Source organism: Zonotrichia albicollis, chromosome 6 (assembly GCF_047830755.1).
Source record: "Zonotrichia albicollis isolate bZonAlb1 chromosome 6, bZonAlb1.hap1, whole genome shotgun sequence".
Classification (NCBI taxonomy): domain Eukaryota; kingdom Metazoa; phylum Chordata; class Aves; order Passeriformes; family Passerellidae; genus Zonotrichia; species Zonotrichia albicollis.
In genome coordinates, this window is record NC_133824.1 from 38,400,017 (window position 1) to 38,417,346 (window position 17,330).

At 42.2% G+C, this 17,330-nt stretch overlaps 1 protein-coding gene across 1 annotated transcript in view; it reads left to right on the forward strand.

Annotated features, from left to right (window-relative positions):
• Positions 1-17,330, forward strand: part of TSPAN4 (tetraspanin 4) — a 422,379-nt gene that overhangs the window by 19,884 nt on the left and 385,165 nt on the right. The gene's annotated exons all lie outside the window — the stretch shown is intronic.

The window sequence follows — 17,330 nt, forward strand, 5'->3', positions numbered from 1 at the left end:
ACCTTTAAACATGGAAATAAGAACCTGATTTTCAGTTAATAACACCCAGTGCTATACATGTGAGCACAAACCTCCTCCTCACATACTATCTAGTATAGTGTATACTACTAACCTTGAGCTTTGGATAGGAAAGTGTATGTTAATGTTAATTTTTTTGTCTAGTCAGAGTGCACACAGAATGTGCTAGCATTTGCCTTAAAGCCTTTTTGGGCAGAATCTCCTGTAAAGAACCCAATCAGTGTGTCTGCCTGGAGGACAGGGCACTTTATATTACCATAAAAATAAATGAGTAAATTAGCTAAAATGTTGCTTAGTTCTGCAAATAAAACAGTGAACTGGTGGCTAAAGATTTATCTTTATTCAGCCTGACTTCCACTTACTGTGCCTGCTTATTTCCAACCTGAATTTGTCCCCTACATGTGTTGCAAAAACGAGTACTTCTACTTCATAAAAATAATTCAGATGCCACTTGCATGAAACAGTTAAAATATACTCCTTGGTATAAAACAAGCATTTTAGAAGTGATACCAAACCTCTTGTGTGTTGGGGGTTTTGAGCAGATACCTACATTGTGGAAATTGAAACAAGATTTCTTTAGGTTTGGATTGGCTTGTATTGCTTTCTGCAGAGCATCCTTGCACCTTCCAAGTATGTAGTGCTGGCCTTTGTAACAAATGCAGTGTGAATTCAACTAGGGGCATGTGCACTGATGTTGGACAGTGAAATTGCATTATGGGTATGTTTTTCAAAGCTAATTCTTCTGGTTATCCCACCTTACTGCACTTGAATAATGGAGTAGCTTCAGAGTATTTGATTCATTTTTGGATAAAACTAAACTGGATAAAGCTCTGTTCCAGGAACACATATGGCACTAGTCTGGTCCAAATGCCGCGTCCCAAACTGTGAATGATGTGGATCATGGGGTCCTTGGGAGCAGCTTCTCTGCTTTACAGGTTTGTTCCTAGACAGCTTACTTCTCTTTCTGGTTGATGGGAATGACTTGTGTAAGGTTGGTGGCGCTCAGCTGGGCTGGGAGGAAAATGCAGGGGCTGTGAACAAGCAGTGCATAGAGTAGAAGTGCATTCGTGCATTCTGCTTCCATGCATACCTGAAAACAAGGAGGGTTGAGGATGTAAAAGCTGAGTACAGCCTTGGTTGCAGTGGCTATGAGATGGAGCTCAGGATCTCGAGTGGAGGAAGTAAAACAAAAAGCAGGATCACATTTCTGGACTTGAAATGAAGCGCCACTAGATGTTTCTGGAGCTAAACAGGGTTTTGATTATATACACTGAGCAACCAGAGAAAATGACAAAATTACAGAGAAAACCAAATTTGCAAAACCTTCTAATGTGTTCATATTTGTGTCTAGTTCATAGTTTTCTTTGGAGTGCTGTTCTTTTACTACTTTCTGCCAGAAAATCCTGTTAGGGCTTGGGACAAAAGATGTGCTTTATTGGGGTCAGATGCATATGAAAGAGGGTGCTGGCTCTGGCTGTTGCTAGGCTACACTTGTGTGCTCACATAATAAAAGAAATTTTTATATGTTGGGAGTGTCAAAGTATTTCAATTGATGCATGATGTCAGTCAATGCTGCTGTATAATGAGTAGATGTGGTTAATTTTTCATGTGATTGGCAGTGGTTGAACTTATTTCCAAGTTAGTCTAATGCCTGGTAATTGAAGGTAATGAAAATACTTCCTAGAAAAGTTATTTTTAAGTAATTAATAGATGTTTCTGAATCTGTGCTTTAAAGGGACACCCTGCTTCTCACAAACCAAGAGAGTTTGTTGATACTCAAGGATTGTTTCCTTGAGGAATGCATTCTGATAAGCAAAAAATCAGGCAAAGGGTGCAAAAAACCTGTGTATATGAAAAAAAAAGAATAGTCATTACTCAAGCACAAGCAGGAAATACACAGGAGATGGAAGCAGGGTCATGCCACTTGGTATTAATATAGAGAGGTTGTCAGAGTAAGTAGAAATGAGACAAGGAAGGCCAAGGTCCATCTGGAATTAGATTTGGCCAAGGGTGTCAAGGACAACAAGAAGGGCTTCTTCAAATACATCAGTAATGAGAAAAACTAAGGATAACATCAGCCTGTTACTGAATGGAGGAGGGACCCTGGTTACAGAGGACACAGGGAAGGCAGAGATACTGAACATGTTCTTTGCATCAGTCTTCACTGGCAAGATCAGCCCTCAGGAGTCTCTGGCCCAGAGACCAGAGTTAAGGGAATGCTGGAAGGAATGTTTTCCTTTGGTCAAGGAGGATTGGGTTAGAGAACAAACCTGACATTCACAAGTCCATGGGCCCTGGTGGGATGCATCCATGAGTGCTGAGAGAGCTGGAGGGACCATAACCAGGCTGCTCATGATCATCCTTGAAAGGTCATGGAGATCAGGAAAAGATCTGCAAGAAACCTATGTCATCCCCAGTCTTCAGAAAGGGCAAGGAAGACCCATGGAGCTACTGGCCAGTCAGCCTTACCTCAGTCCCTGGACAGGTGATGGAGCCCCTCATTCTGGAGGCCGTCGCTGTCTACATGGATGGCAAGAACGTAATCAGGAGCAGACAGCATGGATTCACTTGGCTAAACCATGCTTATCCAACCTGATTGCCTTTTAGAATGAAACAACTGCCTGGATGGATGAGAGGAGGGCTGTGGATACTGTCTGCCTTGACCTCAGCAAGGCTTTCAGCACTTTCAGTTTGGGAGGATGTTGTGAAAGACAAACTCAGTAAGTGTGGCCTGGATGAGTGGACAGGTGGGGTGGGTTGAGAACTGGCTGAGTGGCAGATCCCTGAGGGTCATGACAGGGTCTGGTTGGAGCCCTGTCACTAGTGGTGTCCCACAAGGGTCAGTACTTGGTCCAGGATTGTTTAACTTAATTCACCAGTGACTTGATGAAGGGGTAGAAGAGCTTCCTCAGCAAGTTCCCTGCAGACACAAAACTGGGATGGTCCAGCCCCTCAGAAGGACACTGACAGGGACCTTCTGAAATTCAGCAAAGGCGGGTGCAGGATCCTGCATGTTGGGAGGAATTACCCCTGCACCAGCACAGGCTGGTGGACAAGCAGCTCAGTGGGCAAGGACCTGGGGGTCCTGGTGGACAGCAAGCTGTCCGTGACCAGCAGTGCCCTTGGGACCAAGAAAACCATTGGTACCCTGGGGTGCATTAGAAGAGCATTGCCAGCAGGCTGAGGGAGATCCTGCCCCTGGTGAGGCACATCTGCAGTGCTCTGTCTGGTTCTGAGCTCCTCAGTACACAAGAGACATGGAACTCCTGGAATGGATCCAGAGGAAGGCAGCAAAGATGACTGTGAGAGGGCACCATCTCTCTTGGGAAAGGCTGAGGGAACTGGGGCTGTTCATCCTTCAGAGCAGATGAGTGAGAGGAGACCTCATCAGTGTTTATTAGTACCTGAAGGGAGGGTCGTGAGGATGGAGCCAGGCCCTTCTCAGGGGTGCCAACCAACAGGTCATAGAGCAGCAGGCAGAAACTGATGCACAGAAATTTTCATCTGAACAGGAAGAAGAACTTCACTGTATGAGTGACTGCATTGAAGCAGATTGCCTAGAGAGGTTGTAGAGTTTCCCTAGCTAGAGATACTCAAGAGCTGTCTGGATACAATCCTATGCCACGTGTTCTAGGGCACAGCTGGTTCAGCATGGACATTGGAATAAATTATTCACTGCAGTGCCTTCCAACCTTTACCCATTCTTTGATTGTGATTCTATGCAAATATCTTCATTCACACTCTGAAAGTGAATAATGCATTTTTTCTGTGAATTTGCATTTCTTACGAGCTCCAGGAATTTAGGAATAGCAGCAATTGTGAATAAAGCAGATCTATTTTTATTAAAAGAAATATGAATTGGATGTCTCATTCAAAACTTCTAAAGTGTTTTATATAGAATGTGTCATTGTCTGTCCTAGCTACAGTATGAATCAGCATCAGGATGTGGATTTTTAGTGTATATATGTATTACTGCTATTTGTGTCTCTGTTCAGGAATTCAGAGTTAGGTGAGGGCCAGCTTGCATCCTTTTACCCCTGACAAGAATATGGAACAATGCATAGAATGCAAAAAGAGTTTCAGTCTTGTCTCTGAATGTTCTTTGATCACATGTTATTGTCCTTGAACATCCATTCTGTGTAATCACTGGAATACTTCTTAGGATATTGAGGGGTAACTGAGCAGTCCTGCTTCCCTAATCCAAATGAGCTGCTCTGCTCTCTGTGCAAGTCTCTCACTTACAGTGCATGGGGATAAATTGAATGTCTTCCAGATACTGTCCTTGTGTCTGTCCTGGGAGAAGTCCAGGTGATTTCTCTGAGCAGTCTTATAGCACTTCTTTTTTTTTGTTTCAGCCCTGTGTTGATGGGATTGTGAAAGGTACTGCATGTTTAAGCTAAAAGCCACATTAAGGAATACCTATGGGCTATGCCACTTATGGAACAGTATGGTTTGTCTTCTCTGGGACTTCTGGGCTTTTGTTCTGTTTGTAAGCTTGATGTCTATCTGGAATCAGAACTTGTTATGCTGTGAGGGCAATAGTGCGAGAGGCACAAAACCATTATGTAACATGGATTTCTGAGTCATAGAATATTAGGGTTGGAATGGACCTTAAAGATCATCTACTCCCAGCCTGCTACTGCCATGGGCAGGGACACTTCCCACTAGGCCAGGCTGTTCAGAGCTCCATCTGGCTTGGCTTTGAACACTGCCAGGGTTGGGGCATTCATTCTTTCTCTGGGCAACCTGTTCCAGTGCCTCACCATCCCTAAAGTAAAGAATTTCTTCCTGATATCCTAGCTAAATTTCCCCTTTCAATTTGTACCCATTACTTTTTGTCCTGTCACTACAGCCCCTGACAGAGAGTCCTTCTCTGGCTTCCCTGTAGGCCCCTTCAGGTACCAGAGTGTTGATGTGAGGTCTCCACACAGCCTTCCCTCCTCCATGCTGGACAGCCCCAACCTAGCTCCTTACAAGGGGTCTTGTCTTAAAAGGGGGTGTTGTAGCTTCCCCATAGGCTGTACATCTATTCATTTCCTGCTGCTTCTAAATCAGGTGGTGTTTTCTTGCTCTCAGTAATATAATTTGGCTTGGAAATTCCCCTGCTGCAAGGCTAAAGCTCTGAGTGGAAACTGTGGTGTATCTCTTCTTGCTTAATGCACCTGGACAAAATGGGAAATAACATCCTGTCTAAGGAGTTGTGTATTGCTGCTCTTCAGCATCAAGCTTCTGCTTTTGCTTGTGGACTTAGCTGAACCCAGAGGTGACATCTATAAGATATTTTTCAAAGCTTTCGTCGGAGCACTGCAGTGCTGCTGTGTTTGCCAGTGAAAGCTCCTGGGGAGGTAATGAAGGACTGTTAGAAGCATTAAGTGCTCTGTGGGATAACAGTAATATCTTGTGTGCTGATGAACATGTAAGCTGGAAGATCAAGTCTTTGCTTCTCCTGCATTTTAAAGGAGGGCAGTGAGCAGGGAATCCCTGAGAAGTTCAGCAGCATGAAGGAAAAAATTCCAATCATTTCCCAATCACTTTTGTCTGTGTTTGTTTTGGGTTTTTGATTTAAAAAGATAGCAAGACCTTTTTAAGGACACTATTTCTAAACTATAAATATTTTTGGTAAGTAAGAATTTTTGTCTTAAATTCCGTTTTTTCTAATTGCTGCCTTCTGGTATGAATAGAGGGAGAATAAAATGACAGCTGTAGGAATTTTGCTAGAAGTGACATTTCAAGTGAATTTTGCATATGAGGATGGCTAACGGCTTATCCTCATGCATTGCTTGAGAGATAATGGGACTGTCACAACATTCATATCTACTGCCGTTTGTTTTCATTGTTTAATGTGCATGATCACTGGAGCTCATAATTAGAAAATAAGTTCCTTTTAGGAATATGCCCTATAAAGCAGAACTCAAAATTAGTATCATTATGAATACCACCATGTGTATGACTCCAACAAATATGAGCACCTAGCCATTGTTTGCTTTTTTCCTTTGCAATCATCATATTATTCCCCTTGTGGCCCTTAAATGTTGGCCTGATTTTGACTTCTGTAGGTAATTGTCTAATACAACTCTGTTGGAATGGAAGCTAACCTCCAAGTTAATTTTGCTCTCTGAAGTGTTCAGCTTCTTAGGCAGATGTATATTTAAAGGCTTGGGTTCTTGCTGTAATGATTAAAGCATTGGGGAATATTATATTGTACTCACAGAAGTGAACGCGTTCACTTCCTCACTCATTCTGACTAACCTCCTGTGGAAAGATGAATTTCAAGATGCAGTGTTCTTGTGGCTTATGTCCATCCTCTTCTGTTTTCTTCTGTTTAACATGTCACAGCACTGATTTGTGCTTTGGTTAATGTTTGTGTAGGCCAGACCCCTTGGTAGTCTGATCTGTGCCTGTGACTATGTTGGCTCACTGGTTTTGTGTGTGTATTTTGACTGCTGGAAATTCTCTTGGTACATGCATTCAAATCTACTCTGTGTTGCAATTACTGTGTTGGCTCTTTTGATGAGAACCAAAGGTGTCCCATGGGGGAAATTCTGGCAGAGGGCAGCTTTGGATGGCTGCAGCAGGGCTGTTTGTAGCCTAATTCCCCTCATTTCCATTTGATGGCACAGTACCAGGCTTGTTCTAAGACTTTGATGGTCAATTAATTTGTTCTTTCCTGTTCTTGAATTGGAAGCTAATTGAGTAATTGTGAAGGGTGCCAGATTAAACTCTGTTTTTGCTTGGAGTGCCAGTGAAAATGCTTTTCCCTCACCTATTTCCATGAGAAGCTTGGGAAATGCCTTTCCCTCACCTATTTCCTTGAGAAACTACACTTGAAAAAATGAGCTTCCATGACCATGCTTTTTGTGAGGTTGTCAGGCACATGCAGACAGTTACCATCACATGCTGGTAATGCTTGACTGTTGGACAATTTAAATCAAATTTGTCAGAAGGTGGGAGCCCCATCTTTTCACCCAAGTTAACTCCTGGCATCCTTCAGCTTGGTGAAAGAGCTGACCTTACTGCAGTGGTGGCAGCATAGAAAATCTAACAGGTGTCAGTGTCCTTGTGCGTTTTGGGCACGAGAGACTCAAAGTTTGACTCTCCTTGTGAACATGTTTTGTGAGTGTATGGTATTGCTATTTTCCCCCTCCTTTCTTTTTTCAAAATACAGTCTGGGCTACAGGGAAGAGGTCTGAGGCTGCAGTTACTTGAAATATTAAAGCAACATTTTTTGTCAGCATTTTAACTGTGTTTTCTTGCTGCAGTGGTAAAGATGAGTAATTTTTGATTGTGGTCTGCCATAAAAGGGGGGGAAAACATTTTCTTATTCAAAGCTCACGGCAGGATCACTCTGTGTGCTTTAATTGAAGCTTGTAACGTGTTTTGTTGAGTGGTGATGACTCGTTTGCACTGCCTGGAATGAAGTTCTCCCTCTTGCTTCATGATAAACAATGTTCTCTGATTTTCATGGAAGTCAGCCACCACTTTATTTTTTTTTCTGGACCACTGGCTTGTATGGCCATGGGACAACAGGCAACGTTTGTAGTTCAGTGCTGAGGCCAATCAAACAGTTCAGGAATTGCAGGATTCACATTTGCCCATACAGACTGGTCTGCCTCCCTTGCAAGCTTCACGGGACACGTGGGAGTACGCACTTGGTTATCCTTTGCTTTGGTGAAATGTGCGATTATGGTTTGGATTTGGTGTTTTGGGATGAGGAAAGGCTAATAGACTGCAGGGTACATTTCTGTGGAATTGGGATACAGTCCTGGAAAGGGAAATGCAGCCTTGCTAGGAGGCAGTGGGCTGTTGTAGTCTGCCCTTCTCCATATTCCCTCTTGAATCACAGAGGGGAATGGCCATGGAGGGAGGGAAGGAAGATGGTCAGGCTTGCATAATCATATAGGTTTTCGAGAAAAATCTTTTACTCTGTTAAATATGCTGTAGTTTTTCTTCTTTGCAGTATGTGACATCTCATTTCTTGACCTTCCTCTCACCACCACGCTTATATGTATTAATCTTTTTGCTGGAAGTCCTGGCTGTTGGTTGAGTTTGTTTTGTTTTTTCCCCCCATTTAATGTAAAAATTTTTCCTTATCTGATGTTTTATTGCTATTACTTTAGGAAATGCTTGAAAAATATCTTGTTCACTTAAAGTACCTGCTCTTGTTTGGGATTATATGAACAAAATGGAATAAGGAGGATACATGTTGCCTTCCTGCTTTCTGAAGAGCACTGATCTGTTTTGGGACTTCGGCACTCCACCGTCAGTACATGAATTCTGTGTCAGTTGTCCAAAGATACTCATTGAAATCTTCTTGCACCAATAGATTTCCTCAATGTCTGAGCTCCTTTTGCTTGTGAGAAAATAAGGTCCTTTGTAGAGTTTTGTAAAGGAAAATGTAGTAGGGGAACCTGAGAACTTTGAGAAGAGGCAGATGTTAACTTTGGGGATAGCTATGTGTTGCTGCTGACTTATGGACTTACAGTTCTGCTTCAGATTTTCCATGGGGCAGATGTCTATTTCCCCACTCCTGCTAATAGCAGACTTTTTCTTTAGGCCCTTTTCTGGGGAGTTGTGTTCTGGGGAAGATGCTGATTTTAACAAGACAGGAGCACATGAGCAGCCTCATGAGGGAGTGTTTCTGGGAGAGCAGGAGTGAGGTGCAGGAAGGGAAGGAAGGGTCTGTGCTTCGGACAGTGGTGGCTTGCACTGGTGCCTGGATTGTGTCACAGCCATGTCTTGAGTAGAATGTGCCTCTTAGGAGGAGGTGGTAGCAGCTGTCTAGTGCTAGTTATGGTCTCTTTCCCATAGGATTGTCTGCATGGACTTCCCAAATGAAGGTTGCTTCTCTTAGCTTTGAGATTGTCTGTGGGTGTCAAGGAACTAAACAAAGGTCGTGCTTTTTGTTTTCATAGTTAGAGGAGGTTGAGAAGCAGAAGCTGCTGTGGAGGTATTGCACTATGACTTTGAGAAAGAAGGTGCCAGGGGAGTTTGTAGTACCTCTTCCCCTCCCCTCTTCTCTTGCGTTTCAGAGGTGATGTTTCCTGAGTTGCCTGCTGGGTAACTGCTATGGGATGGCACAAGAGGAGAACAGAGCAAGTTCTGTGGAAGTACTGACAGCTGGTGTCAAACACAGCAAGAAAGCAGGGATTCAGCAACAACCCTTCTGTCTTAACCATGCATTTCTCCTGAATTCTTGAGTGGTACAATGCCGATGCTGTTGGTTCCTAATTCACGTGATGTTCTACCAAGCACCACAAGAGATGACAAATGAAGTAGTGGGGTTTCTGTTGACCAGTGCTTATTGCAGTGACTAAAATGGCCTTGCAAGCTCATTAACTGGCTGGCAGGTCTTGCTGTGTAGCTGCATTGCCTGAGTGTGTGGCCATGCAGAGTTGCACAGCCCAGTGCAGGGAGTAGGACTGCAGTGCAGTAACTGAGGAGAGCCTTCTCCCATCTTGTCTTATCTGCTGGTGGTTTAGCTTTGGGCAGTCATGACTGTGCTGAGGTCAGAGTGACAGCTGACTGGCTGTTTTCTATAGAGCTGTCATCCTGTTGATTTTCTGGTTGTCCCCCAGGCAGACACGGTGTTGGGTGTGCAGTCTGACTGCTTGTTCTTGGCCTGGTGTCACTTGTTAATTACTATGGTGAAAGTTTAGAGGAAGAAGAATCTGGTGGTTGATGTATGAAAAGTTGTCCCTAGGAAGGTAGATGTGAATTCCCAAGTGGAGCCTACGTGCTCCATACCTGACTTATCACTAATACAGCAGACAGAATAATGAAACTCTAAGGCTATTTCAGTGAAGTAGTTAGAATATGAAGCAAGAGCTGATGAAATCTAATAAATAAAGCATCTTGATCCATTAAAGCCTTTGCCTTCACTGAAAATATTCATATTCTTAAGTTCTTTGTTGGATTAGGGTAATATCCTCTAAATAACCTGACTGATAGAACAAAGGAAGAGAATTTTAGGGAAGTATAAGCAATCAGCAGTAATAGAATTTTTTCTTTTTTTCAGTTTGCTTCTGAGGTTAAAATAACAGGAACCAGATGTAAAATAGCAGATATGTTTAGGACTTGATTTCACATTGTCAATTACCATGTCGTGTCTCTGAGAGAACGGAAGGCAGAAAGAGCTGTGTGCTCTGCCAAATGGGCAGGAATTTTAAATTCTCTTCTGTTTCTCACTTTTGAGGAGCCGAATCCAAAATACCTGTTGCTTGCGCAAGTATCTCTGGCTCATCTATTTGAAGACACTTTTTCAAAGGAAGAGTAGTGTTTATAGTTATTCTCATTAGGTACTGTGCAGTGCTTGTTATCTACAAGTAATTGAAGTTATACAAACGTTCTATAAAACATAAATTTAGAAAAACCCCTTATTTTCAACAGAAACCTTAAACAAAAGCTGTATTAGGCTACTATTGTATTAATGATACTATAATTAATTTGCTATTTCCTGCCTCTTATTTAGAAGTCGGAAGCTCGGCCAAAATACACTTGGAAGATGAACAAAAGGGTTTGATTTGCCAAGAGACACGACCTCTTCTGGGGCAAAGAGTGAACCATCACTTTCTGTAATTTCTCTTGAAAAACACTTCCTTCTCATCGCTATAGGTCTCACTCAAACTACTTTCCTGCCTCCTTCTGTTTTGCTAGAGGCTGTTTGCAAATTATGACACTTAATAAATCATAGCAGGCTGGAAAGGGGGGCTGCTGATGGAACTGTGCCTGTCAGTGGAATGTTGTGAAAGTGTCTCTTTTAGGACTGTTTACCTAATTTTTTTGCGGATATCCCAAGAAAAGGATGATAAATGTACCTTACACAGAGACATCTTTTCCCATTAAAAATCTATGATGCTTGTCATTATTTGTATACCACAGCAAACTAGAGGTCAGAAAGGTACCGACAGCATAACTTTGGTGTGTTGTTTTGTTTTTAAATCAGCTCCCTTTCTTGGGAACCTCTGAGTTCTGATTAGACTGAGTCCTGCATGAAATGCAGGTGCTACCAGCTGGAGTGAAGAGAGACATGGACTTGTTTGCAGGTGTTGGTTGGGCTGACCACACCAAGGTGTCTCTCTGGAGCAGCTAACTCTCTGTTTGACTGACAGTTTTGTTTCTTGGCTTTCTTGGGCTTCCACCAGCCCAACTAGAAAAATTACAAAGCTGGGTCTTACTGAAGAGCAAAATGCTGCTGAGTGAAATTATTTAAGTACACGTGTTACAGTTAGGCAATGGCAGGGTGTGAGGGAGGAAGGGAGCAAGAGTCAGTTTCTAAAGAGAGGTGCTTGCTCCAGTCTTAGAGATGATGTGAGAGGTGATTTCCTTTCCTAAGGGAAGGAAAGGGTGTCTTTCTGAATCCTTTTAGCTGGAAGGCAGGTGCTGTGGAGAAACTCCTTGCACTGGATAAGTTTGTGTTCTGTCTCTGCACAGAGCCCTTCCAATCCTCTGTGTATGTGAGTTTGTGTGAGATGACTCTCAGGGGACCTTAATGTTGCAGTTACCATGGGAGCCAATTCAAAGTGGATTGTCATGCCATCAGAGCTAAAGGATATGTGTAAATCTGTGCTAGCATTTTGCAGATGTTTGGGATTTTGAAGATTTCTTGCAAGAAAAGTATTTCTATTATTTATGTAAGGATATTACTTCTTTGCATGTTAAGCATTTCTGAAATCAGCCTGGCCCTGTGGTAGACAGGACAGACAGACAATCCAAAGCGAGTACAGTAGAATAATTTTAACTTGAGATAGATGTTTCCTCTGGGAATTGTTCTGTTTGGTTTCTGAGTTACATCTGTCCCATTCCTATAGTGTACTCATTGTAATCTAAGCAGAATCTTTTCTCCTTGCATATCTTCATCTTTTCCACTGTCCTATTTGTTGTTGGCTGACACTTTTACCTGCCACAATTCCCAAGAAAAACCCTCAGCTGGAACTTGGAGGTGCTTATTCTAGAGGACACCACTGTGATAAGCACAACATGTTATGCACCTTGGACTTGTTTTTTCATCCATGGAAATCAAATGGTTATTCATGCTGGACCCCTACAGTTTAAAACATCTGCTTGTCAGAAGAACTTGCTCAGTAACTTTGGACTCAACAGCTTGGGAGCTGAGCTCTGGACCTCCAGGACCTCTAGGTTCCTGTGCTGACAGTGCTTCCAGCACTCACAGCATCTCAGGCCACCAGCATAGCAGAGATGGCAGATGTGGCTCTTTGGAAACTTTTTTGTGTGAAGTTATATCAAATCTCTAAATTTTAATTGCTAATTTATTTTAGAAAGAGCAGTTTGTCTCTGACCTACATGTGGGACTCAAATGTGACTTTCTGTCTCTTAGAAGACTTTTTATTGTTGAAAATCTGAAGTGGTATTAGGACTACAGGGATGCTGTTGTCTCTTTTTTTGTAACTTTTTTTTCTTCTGGTGGTAGTGTGCACTCTTAATTCTTCATGGAGAAGAAAGCTGCATCAACAGGTGGAGAGTTAGGAACTGTTTTATCAGTTGCTTTTTGTAGGTCTCGTGGGGAATTAGAGGAGAGCTCTTTTTGAGCAGAACAGATTAGGGTTTTATTAATGCCCTCCCTGTAGGATTTTTTTTAATTGTTCTTGAGGTTTTTTTTTCTTTCTTCAGTACAGAAAAAACCTGGTCTGTGAAAAGAATTTTTAGTATTAAGGGCTGTAGATTTTGATGACTTCTCAAAAAAGAGTAAGAAAACCCTCAGTCACCTCTGGAGACCATTCTTGTCCTATGCGAAAGTTATGCATTGAAAAATCTAATTCTTTGTTCCAGTGTTATTGGAATTGTTTAATTTAGTTTTCCTCATTTCTTTGGAGAAAGTGTTTTCTGTGCACAAGCTATTAAGAAAACTTTACTGTATCATTCCCTAGACATATGGCATTTTCATAACAACATTACTATCCAGGCAATTTCAGTCAGATTTTATCAAATACTCTAGGCAGGCCTGTTTCAGGAACTGGATGTAATGATAAAGATGTGAGTACCTCCTTGGTGAGGAAGCCGAATTACAGTAAGAAGTAGAGTATTGCTGAGGAACTGGAAGAGTTGTTCTTCTTTGAGAAGAGTATAAGCTTTTGTTGCAGGTGACATGAAAATGAGGGACTCTGCAAAACAGAGGAAACAAAGGCTGATATCCTATACTGGATAATAAACTGATAGTTCCTCTCATGCAGGAATTCAAAAGTGAATCAGTGAAGGATCTGGTCGTACAGTCATGGTGTAATTCAGCACTCGTATGTCTTGTAAAACCTTCCAGGGACTTTTATGGTACGACAGCTGTTGATGAACAGGTCATGTCCAGGGAAGTGGTTGTGTCACCATCCCTCGAGGCATTTAAAAAATATGTAGATGTGGCAGTGCTGGGTTAATGGTTGGACTTGATGATCTTAGGTCTTTTCCAACCTAAACTGTTCTGTGATTTGGCTTGTAGTTCAGTAGAATATTGTTCCAAAAGGATAAAAGCCATTCTTTGCAGAAGAGACACTTTTAATGGAAGGGAGAGGAGGATATTGGTCCTAGTCTGTGAAATGAACTTTTATTGAACATGATGTGCCTGAGCACCTTTCATTCAGGGCGCACGATTTCAGCTTGCAGCAGAAGCTGTTTGTACCTGTTTAAAAGCTGTTCCCTCAAAACAATGCATACTGCTGTGCATATGATTCTTCCTCAGGGAAGAGAGAATAAACAGAGCATCAGATATTAGCTGCAGCACTTAGTGCACTGCTGGGAGGCACTGGGATACCACAGCGACACAGGCAGTGTCAGAAGCTCTGCAGCTCAGCAGAGCAGAGTCTGTGCCAGCAGATGTGTTTGATGTTCACCACAATATTTCTCTAGAGCTATGGATAAGCACCTGAGCCAAAAGCATTTTTGCTCCACAGCCTCCAGCTACTCTGTAAATACAGCTAGAACACCTTGTGGCTTCAGCAAAGGCCAAAAAGCATAGAGGCAGCTCTTTTAAAGGTTGAGGTAAGCTATCTCCGCCAGGAAAACTCACCTCAGCATAGCTGGCAAACTTCTGCCTTCCCAGTGCAGTTTGCTGCTCAAAGCAAGCTTGACTTCCTGAGCTAATACAATACAATTTCTTGATTGATTTTTATGGACAGAATTTTTACAAAACTTGCTTTGGGATTTAGGAACCTACTTGTCACTGGCTTTCCTCGTGGCATAAGCCCATTGATTCACTGTGGCTATCTGGAGAGAGTCTGAATGCTGTTACAGCATCCTTCTGAAGGCGCTGGCAGTGCTGTGTAAGCAACTCATGAGGCCTTACAGGCAAGGGAGAGAAATGGTTTGCTTTTTTTATCAGTTGTGTATCTGTGGGGGTAAAAAAAGGCTGCCTCCATAGTGCTGACAGAGTAAACTATAGCAAGGGTTTGGGATCTGCAGTGGCAAATGCTGCCAACTGAAGAAAGATTGTTGATATTGCAAGGGGTGTTGGTGTCAGAGTACCTGCCTTATATACCAGATTTTTGATCACTATTTATTATATAAAATTCAAATGCTTCCTCTAAAGTAAACTATAGTTACACAGTTTTTTGGAGAACAGGAAAGATGTTAAAGACTATGGGTTTTCAATTTTGATTTTCAAATTAATTTCCCAATAGAGAATTTCTATTCCTAGCCATGAAAGACTGAGCTTTAGAAGTAGTGTTTTCATTTAAGAAATTTGATCTATAAAAATGCTACCTCTGCATGGGCACTGTATGTTAGCACTTTGGGCACATTCCTGCACTGATTTCTTGTAAAAGATAGTCTTTTCGCTATGTCTTGTTCAAAGAGTCTTTTACTTATTTTTCAGGCCTGAAGCCAGTACTGGTGTAAAATATGATAATGTCTTCAAACTGACAATTACCTGGAGATATTTTTTCTTGGATAAATTTCTCTGCCGTGACTTTCCTGTCCTGTGTGCAGAAAAAAGGCAGCAGTACAATTCTTACCTGCTTTCTGTTTTGTTTAACCCTGTTTTATGGAAACTTTTCTTCAAAGATCACAGTCATGCATTTGAATTGGGACATCTGATCTCAGCTGTGCTGGAAGGGCAACATAAAAATGACATTAGCGAGACAAAGTGTAGTGTGAACAAGCTCTAGTAGCTTAGTTTTGGAAAGCTTTGTTCAAGGTATCACATAAATATGACAGAATATAGTTTTATGGTTTAAAAAATAAAGAGAGAATTATGTAGGTAATCTTTGCAACCTAGTAAAAAGATCATAGTACACAGAAATTGAAGTGCTACAGCTTCCTATGATCTAAATTGGCATCTAATCTTAGTCAGTAGGTGAAACAACACTTGAGCATTTTGTTTATAGTGATTGCTTTTTTTATCACTTAAGAACAAAGTGGTATTTTGAAAACCTTCATAATGTGAATCTGGCAAATAAGGCAATTCAGGTAATAAGTAAAATCTCTGAAGAGCAAGGAGACTCAATGCTTTACATCATATTTATAATTGGCCCAGACCTTTATTTTAATGTTCTGGCTCTAAGTCTGACAACTGCTTTCCAGGAAAAACTTACTTGGACTGAAATAATTTTCTGTTTAGAACCTAAACCTGTGTTTTGCATGTTATCTGGTATTTTTTTTTTCAAATCCAGAAGTTGCTTTTCTTTAAAGGAGATGCCTGACTTAACAGGGTCTGTGGTATCTGTGCAGCAGTTTCTTTTCTTGTCAGTGTAAAACCTTCAACTTAGGTTAATTCTGTGTAACTAAAGCTGCCTAAGAACCTAGGTAGACATCTGACTAATCTTTTAGGGCTTTCTTCTGCAGGTGACAGGGGAAACAAAAGGGAGATTCATCCCACCTCAAATAGAGCTGTTGAGGAATGCACTGAGAGCAGGAGGCTGGGTGTGCAGCTGCAGTGGGAGCTGCAGGTTGTGCCCTGGGTGGGGGACGTGGTGGGAGCCCCAGGCAAGGGACTGTTAACTGGTGCCAGCCCCTTGCATGACAGAGTGTGACATGTGGCTGGGTGACAGGACTCAGCAGGATGACACCTTTACAGTCTGTGGGCGCAGTAGTTGGGTGAGTAGGGAGTGAAGAGGGGGTCAATCACTGGAGCTGCCTGCTGTGAAGGGACTTTGGTCCCAGCAGTGAAACTCTGGGGTTGGTGGGCTGTGACTGCCAGAGTGGCTCCTGGGGGGTCAGACAGGGCAGTTTCCCTAACAAGCTATACTGGAGTTACTGGTTCTTTCCTGTGGCTGTACAGGGAACTCGGACATCCCTCTGGGACTGACTGTATTAAGTGGCTCAAGCTGTGTAGAGATGTGTGTGCAGTTTGAAACCCAAGCATTGTCCTTTGAGTTCCTTTGGGTGCCAGCTGATGTTGCTCCTGGTAGCTTGTCATTCATTTGGGAGGTCAGCCATGTGCGAGAGTGCCTACCTAGCAGTTCTACAGTTCTGCCATTTTTTGTCAGTGTGGGTGGGTACATTCTCACTTCAGGTCTGGTTAAAGAGTGCACGAGGGGCCCTGCTGTAAAGATGCCAGCAAATTCAGTAGTGTTTTTTTACCATCTCATTTGTGGGCTTTTTCCCCCATTATCCCCCCATTATTCCCCCATTTCTTCCTTTTTTTCTCATCCAACAATTTATTTTTAAATGAATATATGTTTAAAAATTAATTAAAGAATTCCACAACTGTTAGATATATAACATCAAAAGTCAATGTCATGCAGCTCAGTGCTGGGCTGCAGACTCACTGTTTGACTTTGATAAAGCCAGCTGATCTGTGGTATCGCTTACCTGTCAGTGAAAGACAGACAGCTACCTCCAAGGGGCTTCTGAAGGGAAGCACAGTCAGGATTTTAAATTCATACTGAGTGCTGACAGCAGGATGGAAAAGGAGAAAGTGTTGTGTGTTCCTGTGTAACCAAAATGTCCAGTGAGAAGTCACATAGAGTCAGTCCTGCTTTCTTGTCTCCTTTTCAGCTTCAGTGCTTTAACTTGAAGATTCTGCAGAGATTTCACTGACAAATTATAACTTTGAATAGAGATAAAAACTCACTTGTTTTACTTTTTCTGTTTAAATTTCAAAACATCATGGTATCATAGGCTACTAAGCTGACAAAAGAAAGGTCAGTAGGAGGGTGAGTTTTCTCTGGGCAAATTTCCTGACCCAAGACAAAGGCAGCAAAGAGCTGTCAGAATACGTTTTTGTCACAGCAACAGAAGAGGAAGACTGGAGACTTATCAATTTGTCTTCACAAATGGGTTGCTCTGAAGAATCATAGAAACATTCCAGCTGAAGGCTGGAATGAGGCCTGGAGTCATAGTGTGAAAAGATGGTTTTTGGGGCTGTCATA